An 18419-nucleotide genomic window follows, 5' to 3' on the forward strand; every position below is an offset into this window, starting at 1 on the left:
CCAAGTCATAACCAAGACAGGACGTGGCAAGCCTCAAGAAAAGGTTCTCTTAAGGGAGGCTGGGAGGTGGTCACCAAGACACAGAGAACACGTGTGGACTGAGAAAATTAACTTTAATGGGGGCATTTAAGGCATATGGGAAAGCATTTGGAAGAATCACAATTTTCATGCGGGCTTCCCAAGTCCCTAAGAAAAAATTTCAGAAAATGTCTCTTCACCATTTGTGAATTGTGAAATAAACACATCTCCAGGGGAGTGCGTGGGTGTGTGTACATATTAATATTCCAGGGGTGGGGGAAATATTGACACCGATGATTTTTGAAGTACTTGCAATTCCTGCCCAACTCAGACTCATCTGAAATGGGTGTGTTTCAAAGGCTCAAAGGCTGCCAGATTCCTTTTGAAAGGAAATGTTTCTTCCCGTTACCTTTCAAAGTCAGCTCTCCGGAGTTTAGCCAAGAGCTGTATTTCAATGTGTTGATGTCACTTAACAAGAGGAAGAGGAAGCTTTCCTCTCTGAGTGGGGTTTAGAGGGGGTCAGGAGAGTAACTGCAGCCACATTAGCAAGGAAATGTGCCTGATGACTTAGCTGGGGCTTTTGTATCTTCCCCATTTACTAACAATTTACTAAATGCCTTCGCTAAACTGTCTTTTTTCTGCTCCCATTGTTCTATGTAACTGAAACAAGCCAGCATAGCATTGTCATCTAAGTCAATAATGGTCACAAAAGCGCTTTCTCTCCTTCTGCAGCAGGCTGCCTGCAAAACATAAAAGAGGGTAGAGATGCACCCGAGCAAATTACCCTCCCAAACTCATTTAAATAACGTCTTCCCCTCATCTATGCAAAACTCAGATGAATATTTACAACATCCAGGAATAGGTACCACAGGAAAGAAAGAAAGAAAGAATAATAATAATAATAATAATAATAATAATAAAAACCCAACCAACCCAACCCAACCCTGCAAGTGTAATCATTGTCAAAATGCTCCCGAAACAAAGTATTCTAGCTGTGGTTGCCCAGCAACAGGCCCACTGTAGTATTCTGCCTGGGTACGTGTAAAGTGGAGCTGTCTTTTCTGCACAGAGTGTGCACTATCATCGTAACAGCAGAGATGGAGAGCAAGATGCGAGGAGGTTAAAAGTCAGGGTCAGAAGTTCAGGTTGCTCTGACCCTCAAATCAATTTCAAGCACTGTTTGTGACATTTTTCTGTGTTCCCTCGCTTGATGTTAGTCTTTGCAATGAACCACCGAATCAGACTTCAGGGTTCATGGGACTTTGGGGTTTCAGTGGAGTCAGGTCAATTTCTACCTACCAGTGTACTGTCACCTATGAGGCAAAACCATTATCTAGGCGTTTGAGAACCTCAAACTTGTGAAGCTCCGAGGGGAAAGAGAGAGAGAGGATGAAGTTGCTGGGGCCCCTGTGTCTTTGGGCCCTGACATAGCTCAATCTGTGGCTTCAGGAGGACCGCGTGCAGCCAGGTCATAGTGTTACCGGAAAGGGATCCTGATCCAGACCCCAGGAGAGGGTTCTTGGATCTCGTGCAAGAAAAAATTCAGGGTGAGTCTATAGAATGAAGTGAAAGCAAGTTTATTAGAGAAGTAAAGAAACAAAAGAATGGCTATTCCATTGGCAGAGCAGCCCTGAGGGCTGCTGGTTGCCTGTTTTTATGGTTATTTCTTGACTATATGCTAAACAAGGGGTGGATCATTCATGAGTTTTCTGAGAAAGGGGTGGGGATTTCCTGGAAACTGAGGGGTCCTCCAGTTTTTAGACCATATAGAGTAACTTCCTGACGTTGCCATGGCATTTGTAAACTGTCATGGTGCCGGTGGGGGTGTCTTTTAGCAGCTAATACATTATAATTAGCATATAATGAGCAACGAGGACTACCAGAAGTCACTTTCATCACTGTCTTGTTTTTGGTGGATTTTGACTGACTTCTTTATTGCAACCTGTTTTACTGCAAGGTCTTTGTGACCTGTATCTTGTGCCGACCTTCTGTCTCTTCCTGTGACTTAGAATGCCTAACCTCCTCGGAATGCACCTCAGTAGGTCTCAGCCTCATTTTGCCTAGCCCCTGCTCAAGATAGAGTCACTCTGGTTGGAAGGCCTTTGGCAATAGGAATGGCAACTCAGTTAGAGAAAGCTGGTCCCTGGCATGGGCATCTCTCCCAAGGCATTCTTCCAAAGGTACAGGGATCACTTTTTATTCACCTTTTTAACAAATGTATATGTACAGGGGAAAAAGAGGAAGAAGGAGAAATCACATAAAATAATACATCCTCATACGGCCTTAATCATTGGTCCTAATAGAGTTATGAAAGCGTGGATACCTGAGGCTGCAGTGTACTCAAGCCCACCCCACGCCCTCCCCAGAGCTGGACACGATACCTAGGGTGGTTCCAAATCTCACAGGACTTTTCATTTTATTTCTAGATCATTTTAAGATAGTCTCATGCACCTAAGCAATAGGTGACTTCACTTTTAATTGAGTTTTTTTCTTATTTATTAGTTATTAATTTATAATATAATTAAGGAGTTTTATTCACTACAACTCACAATTATTTGGGGGGAGGGGTTCACATAATTGCTTAATTTGTGACTTATCTGAGCAAAATATTAACAATACCCCTGAGAACTCCCACCTAAAATTTCCCCAAATATCTCTGTGATTAGAATGACTTTCTTGCTCAAAGCTCTTTAGTGAGTACCCCGTTCCTCCGAATAACATTTAAGCCCCCTAGTTTAGCAATTTTGCTGCCTGGCCCTGACCTACCTTTCTAAGGCTTATCTCCCACTACTTCCCTCTGCGAAATCTGGGTTCAATCAAACCAAAAGTGTAGCTGGATAAAGCCAAAGCTGCGCAGCAGGGCGTCAGGGCGTCTGCCTGCTGGTCAGCTCCCTCCTCCTTGACAGTGTCATTGTGGGCGGGCGCCTTCACGTCTCTTGGTCCTCATTTCCTAATAAACGCATTGAAGGAGTGAGACCAGGTGCTTTCTAAGATCTCACACGTTTAGACCCCGGCTTCTCCAAAGGGTTTTAGGCTGTTTACCACCCTGTCATTTCAGAAGCTTTCTTCTCTTGGATTTCATGATATTGTTCTCTCTTGGTTTTCTCTCTACTTCTCTAATGCTTCTTTTTAGTTTGTTTCTCATGTAATGCATCCTGTATTCCAGGATGAATGTTGATAAGACCTGTCCTCAGCAATCCTCTCTTTCAATTTCCTGGATGATCTCAACCATGACCACAACTCTATGTAATGCCCCAGAGCCTATTTCTGTAATCCCCATCTCCATCTGAGAAGGGCCCCCTGAGTTCCAGTTACATGCTCCAACTCCACCAGACCTCAATGGGGCGTCTCAGGCACTCCCATCTTAGCGTTTCCAAGCCTTAACTCATGATCTTTCTCCTCAAACTGGTTGTTAACCATGCTTTACTCCCACATTTTGTTTAGTGATATCATGCAAGCCACAGACTTCACAGTCATATTAGAATGCTACCTTTCCCTAACCTCCAACAGGTATTCTCAGGTAAGTCATCAAAGTCTGGCCATTTTTTATTCCAATTAAATATCTCTTGAGTCTGTCCTTTCTTCTCCAACCCCAGTGTCAATACCCTTGTGGAGACTTGACTACTCTTCAGGTCTCCTAGCTAGTTTCCCTGCCTTTAGAATGACCAGCCACCCTGAGGCTTTCATTCTGCTGCCAGTGCCATCTGTATAACATGAAGTATGATCAAGACCTTTCTTTTCCAAAATCTGTTGGTGTTTCGTCATAGCCTATGGGGTGAAGTCTGATATCCTGAGCATGATGTACAAGGCCTTTGTGACTGGTGCTGTCTCATTTCTCTCGATCTGCCATGTGCACCAGGAAGATGTCATTTTACTTTGAGTTCATGACTGGACCGTGCTCTCTAACACCTCTATACCTTTTCAGTGTGGCCCTCTCTGCCTAAAATAACCCTGCTTACTCTTCTCCTCCTCTGTGCTTCTCTAATGCCCTTGCTGTGCCTCTGTTTTCTGTTGTATTGTTTTTTTCTGTGTGCGTGTGTTTCCCGCCATTGGATTGAAAGCTACCTGAGGCCTAGGACTGCCCTCATGTTTGCACACTTAGCTCATTACTGGAAGGAAGCTGGGATTTATATAATTCTTGAAGGCTGAATGTGATGGCTCATGCCTGTAATCCCAGCACTTCAGGAGCCCAAGGCGGGAGGGTCATTTGAGCCCAGGAGTTCAAGGCCAGCTTGGGCAACATAGTGAGACCTTGTCTCTACAAAAGAATTTTAAAAATTAGCCAGGTGAGGTGGCATGTACCTGTAGTTTCAGCTATTCAGGAGGCTGTGGTGAGAGGGTTGCTTGAGCCTGGAAGGTCAAGGCTACAGTGAGCTATGGTTGCTCCACTGTAAAAATAAAAGAAAAAATATATATATATACACAAAATTGTTAAGTAAACAGTTGAATCTGTATGGTTTATTCACTCTCTGATAAATGGGTCTTGCGTTTTTCTGGAATGATCTATTTCTCTTTGATTTTCCATATAATATGTAAATTTGAATATCTCATTCTTTCCTTCTCTAAGCCTTTTCCAACTATTCTAAAGAAACAACTTCATCTTCAGAAATAACTTATTATATGTCATGTATTTCATAATTAACCTTGCCCATGTCAGTTCCTGCTCCCCAGGTAAGGTATTTGAAGTGTTAACTTTGTCTTGCCCACAATGATTTGGCAATCATGGTCTTCAGAAAGTACTTTTTTCTGTGTTGATTATTACTGTTGAAACTGGTTTACTGATGCCAGTCTTGTCATGCCTTTTTTTTTTTTTTTAAGACAAGGTCTCACTCTGTCACCCAGGTTGGAGTGCAGTGGTGTGAACTCAGCTCACTGCAGCCTCCTGGGCTCAAGCCATCCTCTCACCTTAGCCTCTGGAGTAGCTGGAACTGCAGGTGTGCACTACCATGCCTGGCTAATTTTTTGTATTTTTAGTAGAGATGGGATTTCACCATTTGCCCAGGCTGGTCTTGAACTCCTGGGCTCAAGCGATCCATCCACCTTGGCCTCCCACAGTGTTGGGATTACAGGCATGAGCTACTGTGCCTGGCCATTGTCTTTTCTATTTAGTGCCATTTTTATACCACCACAGAGTGGTCACTTAATACCTTAGCCATAAAAAATGGAGCTGGTACCATTCCTTTTCTTCTCTAAGAGTCTGCTTGCTTCCCTTGTTTGTTTAATATTTAAAGAAATAAAGCAAGGTGTCACAGTTACATTATAGAAAATATTGCCATGACAAACCTTTATATTAAAGAAATTCTAGTCTTATCTGTGCTTCGATGATATGTCCATTTTAATTAATCTTACAAGGGGAGCTCAGAGAAATTTTGGCTCTCAAAGCAGTAATATCAAAAGACAAACTCCAAATGGGAATGGTTTTGGAAAGCCGGTGACGAGAAATATGTGTTTTAAGATCTACTGGTTGTGTAAGAGCTGTTATTATTCATGATTCTGCTTTAGATGCTTAATATTTTCTTCAGAGGTTTAGGCAAAGATTATTGCTATATTTCTGCGGTCATTGCAAAAACCCAGCATGAAACTCAAGACTAGGAATAGATAAACCTTTAAAAAAAAATAAGCTTTGGGTGAGGATAGGTATCCCACAGTACATTTCATAGAACTTATCTGATGCCCTCTTGGGAGACTGTCAGAAATTTTGCAAATATTAGGAGAGTAGACTTTCCAGGGCTGCTTCTGGGCTCCACTTCTGCCTCTAACAAAAAGAAAAAATATAAAGTTATGCAATTAAGAAGCTATTAGTTAAGTCCTTTCAGGCCAGAATGGAGCCTGGACTAGAGTTTGGGGTATATGTTTTATTTAGCCCTTAAATTTATAAAACAAAATTTTAGTCTTTGGTGAAACTTACATTCCTAGAAACCCACTGGAAAAAAATGGTTGTTTATCATCTTAAAAACATGGATTATCCTTTTATTTAAGTGTTTTTAATGTGGTGAGCAATATTTTGTATGAGTCTCAACTTTTAATTTCATAAAATCCCAACTTTTGATTTCATACAATCCAACTAGTCAAATGCAGCCACCACAATTGAAATTACTTTCTCACCTCTAGCCCCTTAGGTTAAGAAAGTTTACTGGGAGGGTTCAAAGGATGCATTGGAAGACTTTACTGAATAGAAGATGTGATCAGAAGTGGCAAAAGAACTACGCTGGATTCTAATTTGTGGGGCTTGTGATATTTACTAACTTGGTTTGTGAAAATTGGGTCTTGGAGCTAAGACTTTCTAATGTGAAATATATCTAACTTTGCTTCCACTAAGTTTAACAGTACAATTAACAAAATCCTGTTACTCCCTTCCCAGCTGATGGCACTAAGGCTGAACTCAGAAGCTGCAGCAGTGGACGGATGATGATCTGAAGAAATGAGATCCCTGATGGGCTTGGAAGTCATGGTTCCTGTAACCATGATGTCACACCCTTGTCCTGACACCGAGATGGGCTGGATACACCTGTCACCCAGGGCAAACAAAATGCTTGGTCTGCATCTTTCAGAAGAAAACTAAAAATCAAGTAATTTCTCAGAATTGTGTTTGTGTGTGGCTTAAGTCTTCTTCTCCTGTTGAGGAAGGTGTTGAGTTTGACCATGAGAGCTCCACCCAGTCCTTGGCTTATCCCACCCACCAGAGAGGATCTGGAGATTTGGAGCTATGCCATGGAAGACCTTGTCAGAGCACCAGGCCATACTGTGTTGCAGGTGGGGTTCAGGTGCCCAGTGACAACCACCAGGGCCGCTCATTCCTAAACGTCTGTTGAACTTAAAGTTCTACTCAAGACTTTCTACATTAAATACCCTTTCATACAGCAAAATCAGCCATGTTCTGAGATGTGAAACTGCAGCACAAAGTAACTATGGTCTCCACCTATAGAAATGGAATGTTACTTCATAAAGCCCCAGGCCAAAAAAGAAACCCCAAAACTCTGAAACGACACCGTTAAATTTAACCCGAACATCTGGCCAGCCTCCTCCATCATTGAAACTTCTGAGTGTTGGCATGGATCCTATGTTTCTCCAGCGGGGGAACTTTGCTCCTCATTCTTGATGGACCCACTGAGTCCCAATTTTCTACATTTTACTTGGGTCACTCCACCACTTTGGGATGCTTTTCCTACTCTGTCGTACTTTAAAAATGTTTCTTCTTTCCTACGCTCAGCTTCGCTCATTTGTCTTCTTTCTCAATTCAACTTGCTTAGTTCTTGCTACATCAATTCCTAGAGCCATCCATCTGTACTTCTGAATCATTTAAGTTTTGTTTGGTTACAAGTAATGGAAACCCACTCTGAGTAACTCAAGCAAGAACTGGAATTTATTGGAAGGACAGTGGGATATATCATAAGATCCAAAAAGAATTGAACAAACAAAATTTCTGAGGGAAGAAAAAGGGCAGCTCCAGTGACTTCAGCAACAAGACAACATAAATCTTTCTAGAGCATAGCTACTAATATTATTCAGCTGCAAGAGTCCCTCCCCATGAGAAACTCTATTGAAAAATTCTGATTTCCCACAGAGAATAATCTGATCGACCCAGTTCAGCTTTGGTTGCCCAACTGCTCAATCTTGCATGAATTATTTCCAGCCAAGGGGACAAGGTATATTATAGGGACACACCTGCTTTCTCCAAAGAAAAGATCTGGGCATTTCCTGATCATTTCCCTGAGAAGGAGGAATCATTGTGAGCCAAGAAGATACCTCAAGTATAATGAGCTCAGTTTTTTGATATCTTTTTTGATATCTGAGTATTTGGTATGTAGCGTGCATTTTAAAAAACATGTCTCTCTCTGGGACAATGTTAACCTCTTCCATGGTGGAGTGGAGCTAGGTGATTTTGTGCTCAATTTACCTAGCTGGTGGGCCTCCAGTAGAGGCTGAACCAGTCAAGCCAGCTGACACCACATCAATTCTCCAAAGGTAAGTTTCTCTTGGCTAATATTCCTTCTCTCAACTTAATAAACACCCACTATACACCGAGATACATTGAAAATTTAAAGGTAAATTAGATATGATCACTTTTCTTAAGACATAAAATCTAGTAGATTTCCTATATAATGAATATTTTTTAATTTTTATTTTTAGAGACAAGTTCTCACTCTATCACCCAGGCTGGAATACAGTGGTAAAATCATAGCTCACTCACTGCAACCGCAACTCCCAAGCTCAAACAATTCTCCTGTCCCTGCCTTCCAAGTAGCTATGACCACAGGCACATGTCACCATGCCCAGTTAATTTTAAACAATTTTTTTTTTTTTTTTTTGTAGAGACAGTGTCTCATATGTTGCCCAGGCAGGTCTTGAATTCCTGGCCTTAAGCAATGCTTCTGCCTTGGCTTCCCAAAGTGCTAGGATTACAAGTGTGAGCCCCTGCACCCAACCTATATGAATAATATTTTAAGGATATGTTAAGAAAAAAATACTTTCAAAAATTTATCATTAGACCCATTTTGAAGATTCTCAGAAGCTGGGCAGTTTCTGCTTCAGTTATCAAGTGGGCTCTGAGTGACCACATCTCTCAAATACAGTGTTTTTTATTATCTCTTGACATTTGGAGCTTAAGGAAATATACAATGACATGATTTTTTTTCTCTCTAACAATCAAAGACAACATTGGAAGACCATACACGTCTCCACTTTATTGACATTTTGCATTGTGCTGGCAGGTGCTATCTTAGAAGTGTGATGTTGCTCTTGTACTATGTATAAAATGCTTTCTACGACTCAGGAATTCTACTGCATTTACATGAAACTGGTTAGAGTAGAAAGAGACTGGAGTAAGCTAGACTTGGGTTTCAGTCTTTTCAACTTTACAGCTTACTAGCTTTATGATTTTGGCCAAGTTACTTTCTGAGACTTGGTTTCTTCATCAGCAAAGTGGAATAATAATAATACATATTTTACACAGTTGTTATGGGATAGAAGTATGATCATATATGTGAAAGGGGCCAGGCGCGGTGGCTCACATCTGTAATCCCAGCACTTTGGGAGGCCAAGGCGGATGGATCACCTGAGGTCAGGATTTCGAGACCAGCCTGGCCAACATGGTGAAACCCTGTCTCTACTAAAAATACAAAAATTAGTCGTGAGTGGTGGCATGCTCCTGTAGTCCTAGCTACGTTGGAGGCTGAGGCACAAAAATCACTTGAACTTGGGAGGTAGAGGTTGCAGTGAACCGAGATCATGCCATGGCACTCCAGCCCAGGCAATGAAGAGAGACCCTGTCTAAAAAAATATATATCATATATTATATATATATATATGTATCATATATTATATATATATGTATCATATTATATATATATGTATCATATATTTTATATATATATATATGTGAAAGGGCCTGCCAAATGTGTGTGTGTGTGTGTGTGTGTGTGTGTGTGTGTGTGAGAGAGAGAGAGAGAGAGAGAGAGAGAAAGGACCTGCAAAATAGGAAAATCAGTATACATTTTCTTGCCTCTAGCACAGTAAAAGCCATAAATCTCCTTCCCTGGGCCTCCATCTCATTATAGATGCCTCCTCTGTGTCCTAGCCTGCAAAGACAAGCAGCTCAGGGAGGATGGGCAGGTGGGTTCCTATTCCTTCCAAGGCAGCCCAGCTTGATAGTATCCAATGATTTCTGAGGCTGCATGGCCATAGGCAGTTAAACTCTGGGTATCTGAACAGAAGGCTGAAACCATAGAATCATGTCCCTGTGACTGCTGGCACAGCTTTGTGTATTCTACAGAGGCTTACTATATAGTTTATTTCAACATACAGACAAAGATGCTTAATGTAAGGAACTGCTACAGGTTAATCAATCAATGGCTCCTCTAGTGGTTTTTATTTTTAAAAACAAGTGGATGAATAAACAAATTTGGCCTTGGGATGCCATTCAGCTCAAAGTCAGTGGCAATCACAAATGGCTTTAATAAATGAAAGAGATATTTTGGCATAGCCCATTGAGGCATATGAAGAGTAATGCCCTTGCCAGGATCATAGAGTATATTAGATACTCTACTTTAATTGCTTCTTATGAATGGAAGGGATGTAGGAAATGGAATTTTAATTTGTACATTTAAGCTATGTGATTGAAGTTGAAAAGGTCTTTGTGACCTTATGGATTTGAGAGAAAAAGAAAACTTTATAGGGCATAGCTGAAATTGGCATAAAAGTTATGTCCCATGGCTGACATTGCTGCTGTTTGATGCTTGCTGTCAAATTGTAGAAAAGCAAGACACGAATCCCAGAGTAATTTCCTATGTGTGCATTTGCCAACAAATAAGGCTGAGTCTAGTTGGAACTTTGGGTTGTTTAGAAAAGGTAGAAACATAATCAGTTGTTCTATCTTCCATTGAGAATTCTTGGGTTGGTAGAAGCTTAAACTGTTTTTACACCTCTTGCTTGATAATCAGACCCAGACTGCATGTTCTGGAAATATACTGACATATTCTATGACAAGCCTTGAGGGCTTCTAGCATGAATTAAGGTGAAAACCCTGGGGTGGTATTGACATTTCATTTTTGGAAAAGCCAGAGAAGGCATAAGGAGCATGGCTGGATTGCAGGCTGGGGTAGCTTCTTCACTTGGGCTCTGTTGTCATTTTCCACAGCACTGTTTGCTGCCACACCCTGAAATGCATTCTTTGATGGTAGAACTTGCTCACCATTTAAATTCCATGTGCCTATGACTTATTCTAAGGATGCCCTGAGTGCATTGTGTTTACAGCTCTTGTGCAGTCAGATCTCTGCCTCTTCTCCCGTAATTGTCAACCATCTTGGTTGCCCAATGAGAAGCAGCTTGATATGTGCATCAAGCCAACTCATTTTCTCTGTTTTCATGCCTAATTCCCCAAAATGAGTTTATTCTTCACAGTATATAAATAGATATTTGATATATATCTGACATATCATATGCCTGAAAAATCTGACATACATGTACAACAGTGAAAATAGACATTAGACCAAAAATAGATAAATAAAAATAAAAAAGAGATAGGGCTTTTTCCTAGCTAATTATGTGATCCCGAGTAAATAAATAATGTATCTTCTTTGGACTTCTCATTTCTCATCTTTAAAATTCATAAACAAAAAAGTGAAAAGAAAAAAATTAAAAAGAGGAAAAAAATTAAAAATCCACACACAAGATATAAAAATAAAAATAGATAATCTGTTAAAAGTATTTGAAAACTATTAAGGCCTATATAAATGGTGGATGTCTTAGTCTGTTTTGTGTTGCTATAAAACAGGGGTGTTCAATCTTTTGGCTTCCCTGGGCTACACTGGAAGAAGAATTATCTTGGGCCATACATAAAATACACTAAAATTAATGATAGCTGATGAGCTAAAAAAAAAAATTACAAAAAAATCTCATAATGTTTTAAGAAAATTTACTAATTTGTGTTGGGCCATATTCAAAGCCATTCTGGGTTGCCTGTGGCCTGTGGGCTGTGGGTTAGATAAGCTTGCTATAAAAGAGTATCTCAGGCTGGATAACTTATAAAGAAAAGAGGTTTATTAGGCTCACAGTTCTGCAGGCGGTACAAGAAGCATGGTGCCAGCATCTGCTACTAGTGAGGGCCTCAGGGATCTTCTAACCATGGTGGAAGGTGAAGGGGGAGCAGGTGTTACACAGCAAGAGAGGAGAAAAAGAAAAAGGAGGAGGTGCCAGGCCCTTTTTAACAATCAGTTCTCATGGGAACTCATAAAGCAGAGATGGCAACAAGCCATTCATGAGTGACCCACCCCCATAACACAAACACCTCCCACCAGGCCCCACTTCCAACACTAGGGATCAAATTTCAACATACGATTTGGAGGGAACAAATATCCAAATGATATCCAGGCGCAGTATTTTAGTACTTGCTTTGAACGGAGCACATCCCTAGGAAAGATGAAAAAATGAAAGACACAGTACCTGCCTTCATGAGACTGGTAATTTCCACAGGACTATCACACATATATACATATAAGAATTAACCATGGGAGTCATTATATGCTCTTGCATATAATGTAGGCAGGTGGCCTCCCCCATGATCATAGTTCGAAACAATTGAAATCTTATAAACATTAAATTGTACACAAGCATAAGGTGTTATTATTAACGATAAACATGATCATCATTTTACCATTTCCATATGACACTGATTATTTTAAAGATTGTTGCCATCTTTCTTGATGTCCTAGATTAGGTTCAAGATAAACCTACATACATATCATTTATTTAATGCCTTTATATATCTTGCTTACCACTATATCCCAATACTTAAAACAATGTCTGAAGGTATATCATGGAATGAATGGATGAGTCAGTTAATCAATCGATGAGAACAGAAGCTGCTTTTTGTTTGGGCCCGCCCATGTACTTTGCAATTATGGAGAAAAAAATAAAACTGGTCTGGACACACACACACATATTAGCTTCATTATACAAAAAGACATATTGGCATTGAAAACAGTAAGTACAGGGGCCTGGTAGGTATCTGAAAAACCTGTCTAGATAACTGTTAATCTCCCGCATCCATTGAGAACCATTAGTCTAATGTACCAAGGACTCTGTGTCTCTCTACCATGGTGGAGCAGGGAGATGGAAACCTTTCATGGACAGTTTCCTGCCTTCTAACTTTCTCTGATTCCTCACAGCCACCTAGAACTCATGCTATTAAGACACTTGCTTAAGGTTACTATGTGAATTTAGGTCTGATTGAATCGTTAATTGTTTTAACCAGGATATTATTCTAAAAGCAGTTGGAGGGAAGTAAAGCAAAATCTTAACCCATCGGTGTTCACCTAATGCTGGTCTTGATCAGTCTAAATGGAGTTGTTTCCCAGGAAGATAAACTACTCTAATCAGTTTCGATGTAATAGTTAACCCCTCAGGCCAGAGCATATGGTTGTCATTGTGCAGCTGCGCTGATAGAATAGTTTGGCCCTTCCAAATGTTTGTCCCATTTTTACATAATTGTTGACCACCCATAATATGCAAGGAATAATCAATTTTTTCTTTCCTTCTGATTGTCTAAGGAACAAAAGCTGCCCTTCCTTCCTTACTGCAAAGTTTGACAAAAAGCAAAAGGTGAAGAATAAAAGTGCATTGCATTGTCTGACATCTACCACAGTGTTTGAGCTGCAGCTGCTCCTCCTCCCCTGATTGTTTTCAAATATTTCTTCAAAAAAGGCATTAAAGAAAAACACAAGATATTGCACAGGGAACCAAAACAAATCACAATCTTCAAGGACAAAGCATTGCAAAATGGCTTACATCCTCAAATGGGAACAGATATGGTTGGAAATTAAAACAATCTTTTTTATTTTAAGTGGAAATGCTAGCAGATGCCACAAGAAACATATGGAACTCGCCACAGACAAATAGGGAATGCATTCTGCGTGTGGAAGTAGAGCAAAGGGAGTGGCCACCTCTGACTGTCAGGGGGAACCATCAGCTCGAACCGTTTGCTATGGCAGGAGGGAGTTTGCAGAGTCCAGGGTCCTGCCCTCATGAAAAAGCTTTAACGGTCTTGACTGAGTAATTTAAGTCATTCTTGTCAGGGAGTTTCAGAACACTATCCACAATTATATTTATTTCACAATGTGTTGATTCCAGATATCTTTTTAAATGTGCTCACCACTGTGTGCGTTGTTACATGTTGCCTCTTTGAGTCTCTGAATGAAACAAAATAAATAGGAAAAAATGGAGACATAGAAGCATTGTCCACAAGGCGCCTGCCACTCTAGAGGTCTCCCAGCCTTGTGCTAACTTGTTAATTTATTGTTATCGCTTGTCTGTCAAACAAGGAAGATATAATTTGCCACACAACATATTTTTCTAAAGCAATGTTTTTGTACAATTTCCTGATTTCCAAAAATATGACCAATGGTATTCTGGTCGAGTTTTGTTGTTGTTGTTGTTGTTATTTTAATTTCTCTGAAAATGGCAGTGATACAGTAAAAGTTCCCTTGCCCATGTACCATGTGGAATAATTTTACTGTGAGACTCAGAAAAGGCAATCACAAGCCATCTTTCCTTAAGTAGTATTTATCCTTCCCAAATAGTTCACTGGGGGGGCGTGACAGGAATAAAATGCTTTCTATATACAAAAGTATTGTTTCTAAAGATGAAAAAGGCCTGAAATCCTGACTGACATTCAAGTTGGAGGTACTGTGAATATGTGGAAAAATAGGATTTTACACAGTGACAACACCAATAAGCATTCTGAAAGGCACGCTTGCAATGAAAGAGCTCCGTTTGGAACAACCCAGATTGTGGGCTAAAATGGGCTCCATGTGGCAGAGTATATTTGTGAATGAAGTGCCTGTCAATGAGGAGAAATCAATTTTAACAGCTCATTTATTGATGAAACCAAGTCTAGTCTCAGCAGTTAAAGTGCTTTCTTGGAACGAGAACTAGAGGATTCATCTGTCTCACCTTAACGGATGAAAGAAAAGCTTCTCGTAAAAAATGTTATGGCTCCTCTGCCACTGGAGCTTGGATGAGCTAATATTTGATAATTAGTTAACAGGGCAGTTGGGAAACTTAGAATGCCTGCTCTTTCCCATGCATGTTGGATTCTGTGGAGTAAGGATCATTCAAATATGCCTAAAAATGAATGCTGTAATGATTGTATTCTGGAATTATTTATCCTTCTAACTCCGCCAAACTTCTTTAACTCTGTTTTTGATTTGACGACTCTGGTTTATTTACCATCCCAACACTGCGCCTGGCATTTTCCAGGCCTGAACTCACACACAGCTCATGGGAATGGCACCCCGTGGAGTTGTGCAGTGCACAGCTGGGTGCACTGGCCCTGTATAGGTCGCCTCCTCCCTGAGGCTGGATACGTATTCGCCTTCCTTCCTAGTTGGAGTCCTGCTCTTTCCGCTCCTGGTTCCAGCTCTTCTGTGAAGCCCTTCCCCACTCTAACAGAAAACTCTTTTGTTGTATCTATGATGACCTCAGTCACTACTTGGAATCGACCATGTTTTGATAGTTGTGTACATGTGTCTGTTGAGAGACATGAGGTGATTGGAAGCTTCCAGGCAGAGTCGGAATGCTGTTTTCACTTCCCATAATGCACAAGTGTTTGCTGCCTTGATTACTGGCACTATGCCAAAAATCGAGGCATTGTTCTTGATCTTTCTCTCTTTATTACCTGCCTTTCTTCAAAGAACAGGTCCAGGCAGCTCTATGACCAAAATATATTTCTAGTCTTACCTCTTTCCACCACCTCATTGGCTATCTTCTTAGACCAAGCCACCATCATTTCTCACCTAGACAAGCCACCATCCTTTCTCACCTGGACAGCTGCCATTTCCCCCACAACTAGCTTCCTGCTTTTACCCTTTTCCCTCAATAATCCATATTCCACATAGTACATATTTTCTCCCCACCCCTGTTTAAAATATACCATTAGCTTTTCACTGCAATTCACACAAAATCCAAAAACTGCATAGTTTATATTTGTCATTTTGTACCTGCCTAGAATCTGAATCTCCCTTTCTGCTTGGGTAAGCACTCACCACTGTATGAGCTTAGTGAGAGGTAAGACTGTGCTTTCTGTAGTGAGCTAATTTAAGCACTCGTGGTGACTTAATTGCTTTTTCAATTAGATTCAACAGGGGACTATGTTAAATGAAGTTGAGAGGGATATATATTGGTAAAATAAAAAGTGGGGAGTTCAAATTCTTCAGAGTTAGAAATGCTGGAGTAAATTTATTCTTGTAATTTGTCTTATACTTTTCTTCTCCTCTGTGAGGGTTTAGCAGGTCTTCATTCATTAAGGACTTAAGAAACACGCTGTTGAAATGGTACCACCAACTTTGAAAAACATATCAGTGTCCCTCTTCTGTGAGCCCTGAAGTGAAAATACCATCCCTCATTTCAGTGTGGCTAGAAGGATTCTAGAGTGGAAGAGACCGACCAGCAGTGGATAAAGGTCAGAGGTGAAGAGGGGAGGGTGAGCATGATAGGCTATAGGTCCTGCCTGGGATGTGCGACAGTTGTTAATTGAGGATGGATCCTAAGACTGAGGTGGGAGAGGGGAAAGAGAGAGAGATTCCTTTAAGTCCTCTTTTATATTAGAAATTCTATTTCTGTTGAGTAAAAAACAGAACTTTAGGATTCATGGAGAGAGGCCTATTGAACCACATTGAGAGATGTAAAAGCTCCTCATCCTATTCCCAGAACTGTGCTCATTCTGGAAACCTTTAAGTGAAGGGAAAAGGCAGAATCCTTGAAGACCCTGCAATACAATCACAAGTAGGGACAATAAAACATCCTTCTCGCTTTCCTCAAGGAAGCACAAGACTTTAAATTAGACTAACCACGCATTGAAGCAATGGAAATACCCAACTATTCTATTGGTCATTAGACCTTTGGTTGAGCTAACACTAATTTCTGGTGCTCCAAGTAACACTGCAGTCCACCAAGCAAAAGGAAGAATTGTAGAGGGTCAATAATTCAGCTGATGAATATTTATTGACCAACTACTGTCTGATAAGCATTGTTCTAAATGCAGAAAATATACTGCTGAGCAAGATGGAGTACTTGTGAAGCTTATAGTAGGGGAGAGAGGTAATAAACAAACAAAAAATTATTTTCAGGACTAACAGATGCTCTAAAAAGGACAAAAGAAGGAAGATAGTGAAGAGTGACTTAAAGGCAGCTGTTGAGTCCCGAATCCAGTGGCCCGAATTATGAAGAAGAAGAGACAGTCATGGAAGAGAGTTCCAAACAAAGAAAACAGGATCCTGAGATGAAACAAACGCGTCACAGTCTTCAGGGAGAAAAATGAGGCCAGTGTAGATTGCAGTATATTGAAGATGGTGGAAAACAGAAATAATTGATACCAGAATCAGCCAGGAGCCAGGAGAATCTTATAGGCTACAATAAAGAGTTTGGATTTCATTCTGGTTGAAGTAAAAAGCCATTTGAGAATTTTATGCACAGGAGTGACATGATTTGATTTATGTTTAGAAAAATTACCTTTGATTCTGGGTAGAGTAATGCCAAAATTGGTGGAAACTGAAAACTGTTTATGAGTTTATTATGTTAGTCAAAGAAGAGATGATAGTGGTATAGACAAGTGTCATGGGAGTGGTGACTGTGGAATGTAATCAAATTTGGGGTAATTTGGGGTACACTTTGTAGGTAAAACTTATGTTCTACTTTTGTTATAGAACTTATGGATGAATTAAATGTCAACACAGGAGTGGAATAAAGGATAAAAATCAAGATTTCTAGTCTGAGAAACTAGGTAGATGGTGGAAGTCTTGCTTGGGAAAGAACAGGTTTGCTGAGTGGAGAACAAAAATGAACTGTTCTGTTTTATTAGTCTAACATGCTTATTAACATCCAAATGGAGATGATTAGTAGCCAGGAGAATATATGAGCTCAAGGAGAAGTTCAGGCATGTAAGTGCATATACACATACACACATATATATGTGTGTATATGTGAGATATATATATATATATATATATGTTATTGAGAGTCATTGAGAGTCATGGATTGGGTAAGATAACATAATGAGAAAGTATACATGGAAAAGAGAAGAGGGGGCCAGGTGCGGTGGCTCACGACTGTAATCCCAGCACTTTGGGAGGCTGAGGCAGGCCCATCACCTGAGGTCAGGAATTTGAGACCAGCCTGGCCAACATGGTGAAACTCTGTATCTACTAAAAATACAAAAATTAGCCAGGTGTGGTGGCATGTGCCTATAGTCCCAGCTACTAAGGAGGCTGAGACACGAGAATTGCTTGAACCCAGGAGGCGGAGGTTGCAGTAAGCCAAGATTGCGCCACTGCACTCCAGCCTGGGCAACAGAATGAGACACTGTCTCAAAAAAAAAAAAAGAAAAGAAAAGAGAAGAGGGAGAGATGAACACCAACCAAAACCCTCATAGACTCCATACTCTGACAATTAGAGATGCTGAAGGAAAATAAGAAGCTATCAAAGGATGATAAAAAGCATGAAGTCAGGTGAGAGTGTAAATTGAGTTTTGACCCAAGTCTGCCTTGTTATACCCAGTGGAATCTTAGACCTATCCCATTGTGTTTTCCCCAGTCTAAACATATCATGTTAAAATAGGTAACATTGACAACGGACAGAATCCATGCACACCAGCTCCCAGATCTGTGAAGGGAAGACCAAGACCAAGTGAGTGTCCCTGGATATCTCTCTCTTTACCTCTTTACCAAAATAGTATTACAAAAGCGATCTTGCATAATTAGAGACTTGAAAATGCACGGGCATAGTGATTTTTATAACATTCTAGTTTCATGTTCCACTGTGACTTGTTGAGGGGTCTTGGAGCATAATATATTACTGTTTGATTAATCAAATAGTGACTTTCATTTTAGTTGCTATTTCAGATGTGATTT

General features: G+C 40.4%; 1 long non-coding RNA gene across 1 annotated transcript; it reads left to right on the forward strand.

Annotated features, from left to right (window-relative positions):
* Nucleotides 1-1061: 1061 nt before the first annotated feature.
* LOC100597602 lies at nt 1062-13927 on the forward strand. The gene is made up of 3 exons (XR_122681.3): nt 1062-1565; nt 6380-7983; nt 13065-13927. It is a non-coding gene; the product is annotated as an uncharacterized LOC100597602 (long non-coding RNA).
* Nucleotides 13928-18419: the final 4492 nt, after the last annotated feature.

The sequence above is a fragment of the Nomascus leucogenys genome, chromosome 18 (assembly GCF_006542625.1).
Source record: "Nomascus leucogenys isolate Asia chromosome 18, Asia_NLE_v1, whole genome shotgun sequence".
Lineage (NCBI taxonomy): Eukaryota > Metazoa > Chordata > Mammalia > Primates > Hylobatidae > Nomascus > Nomascus leucogenys.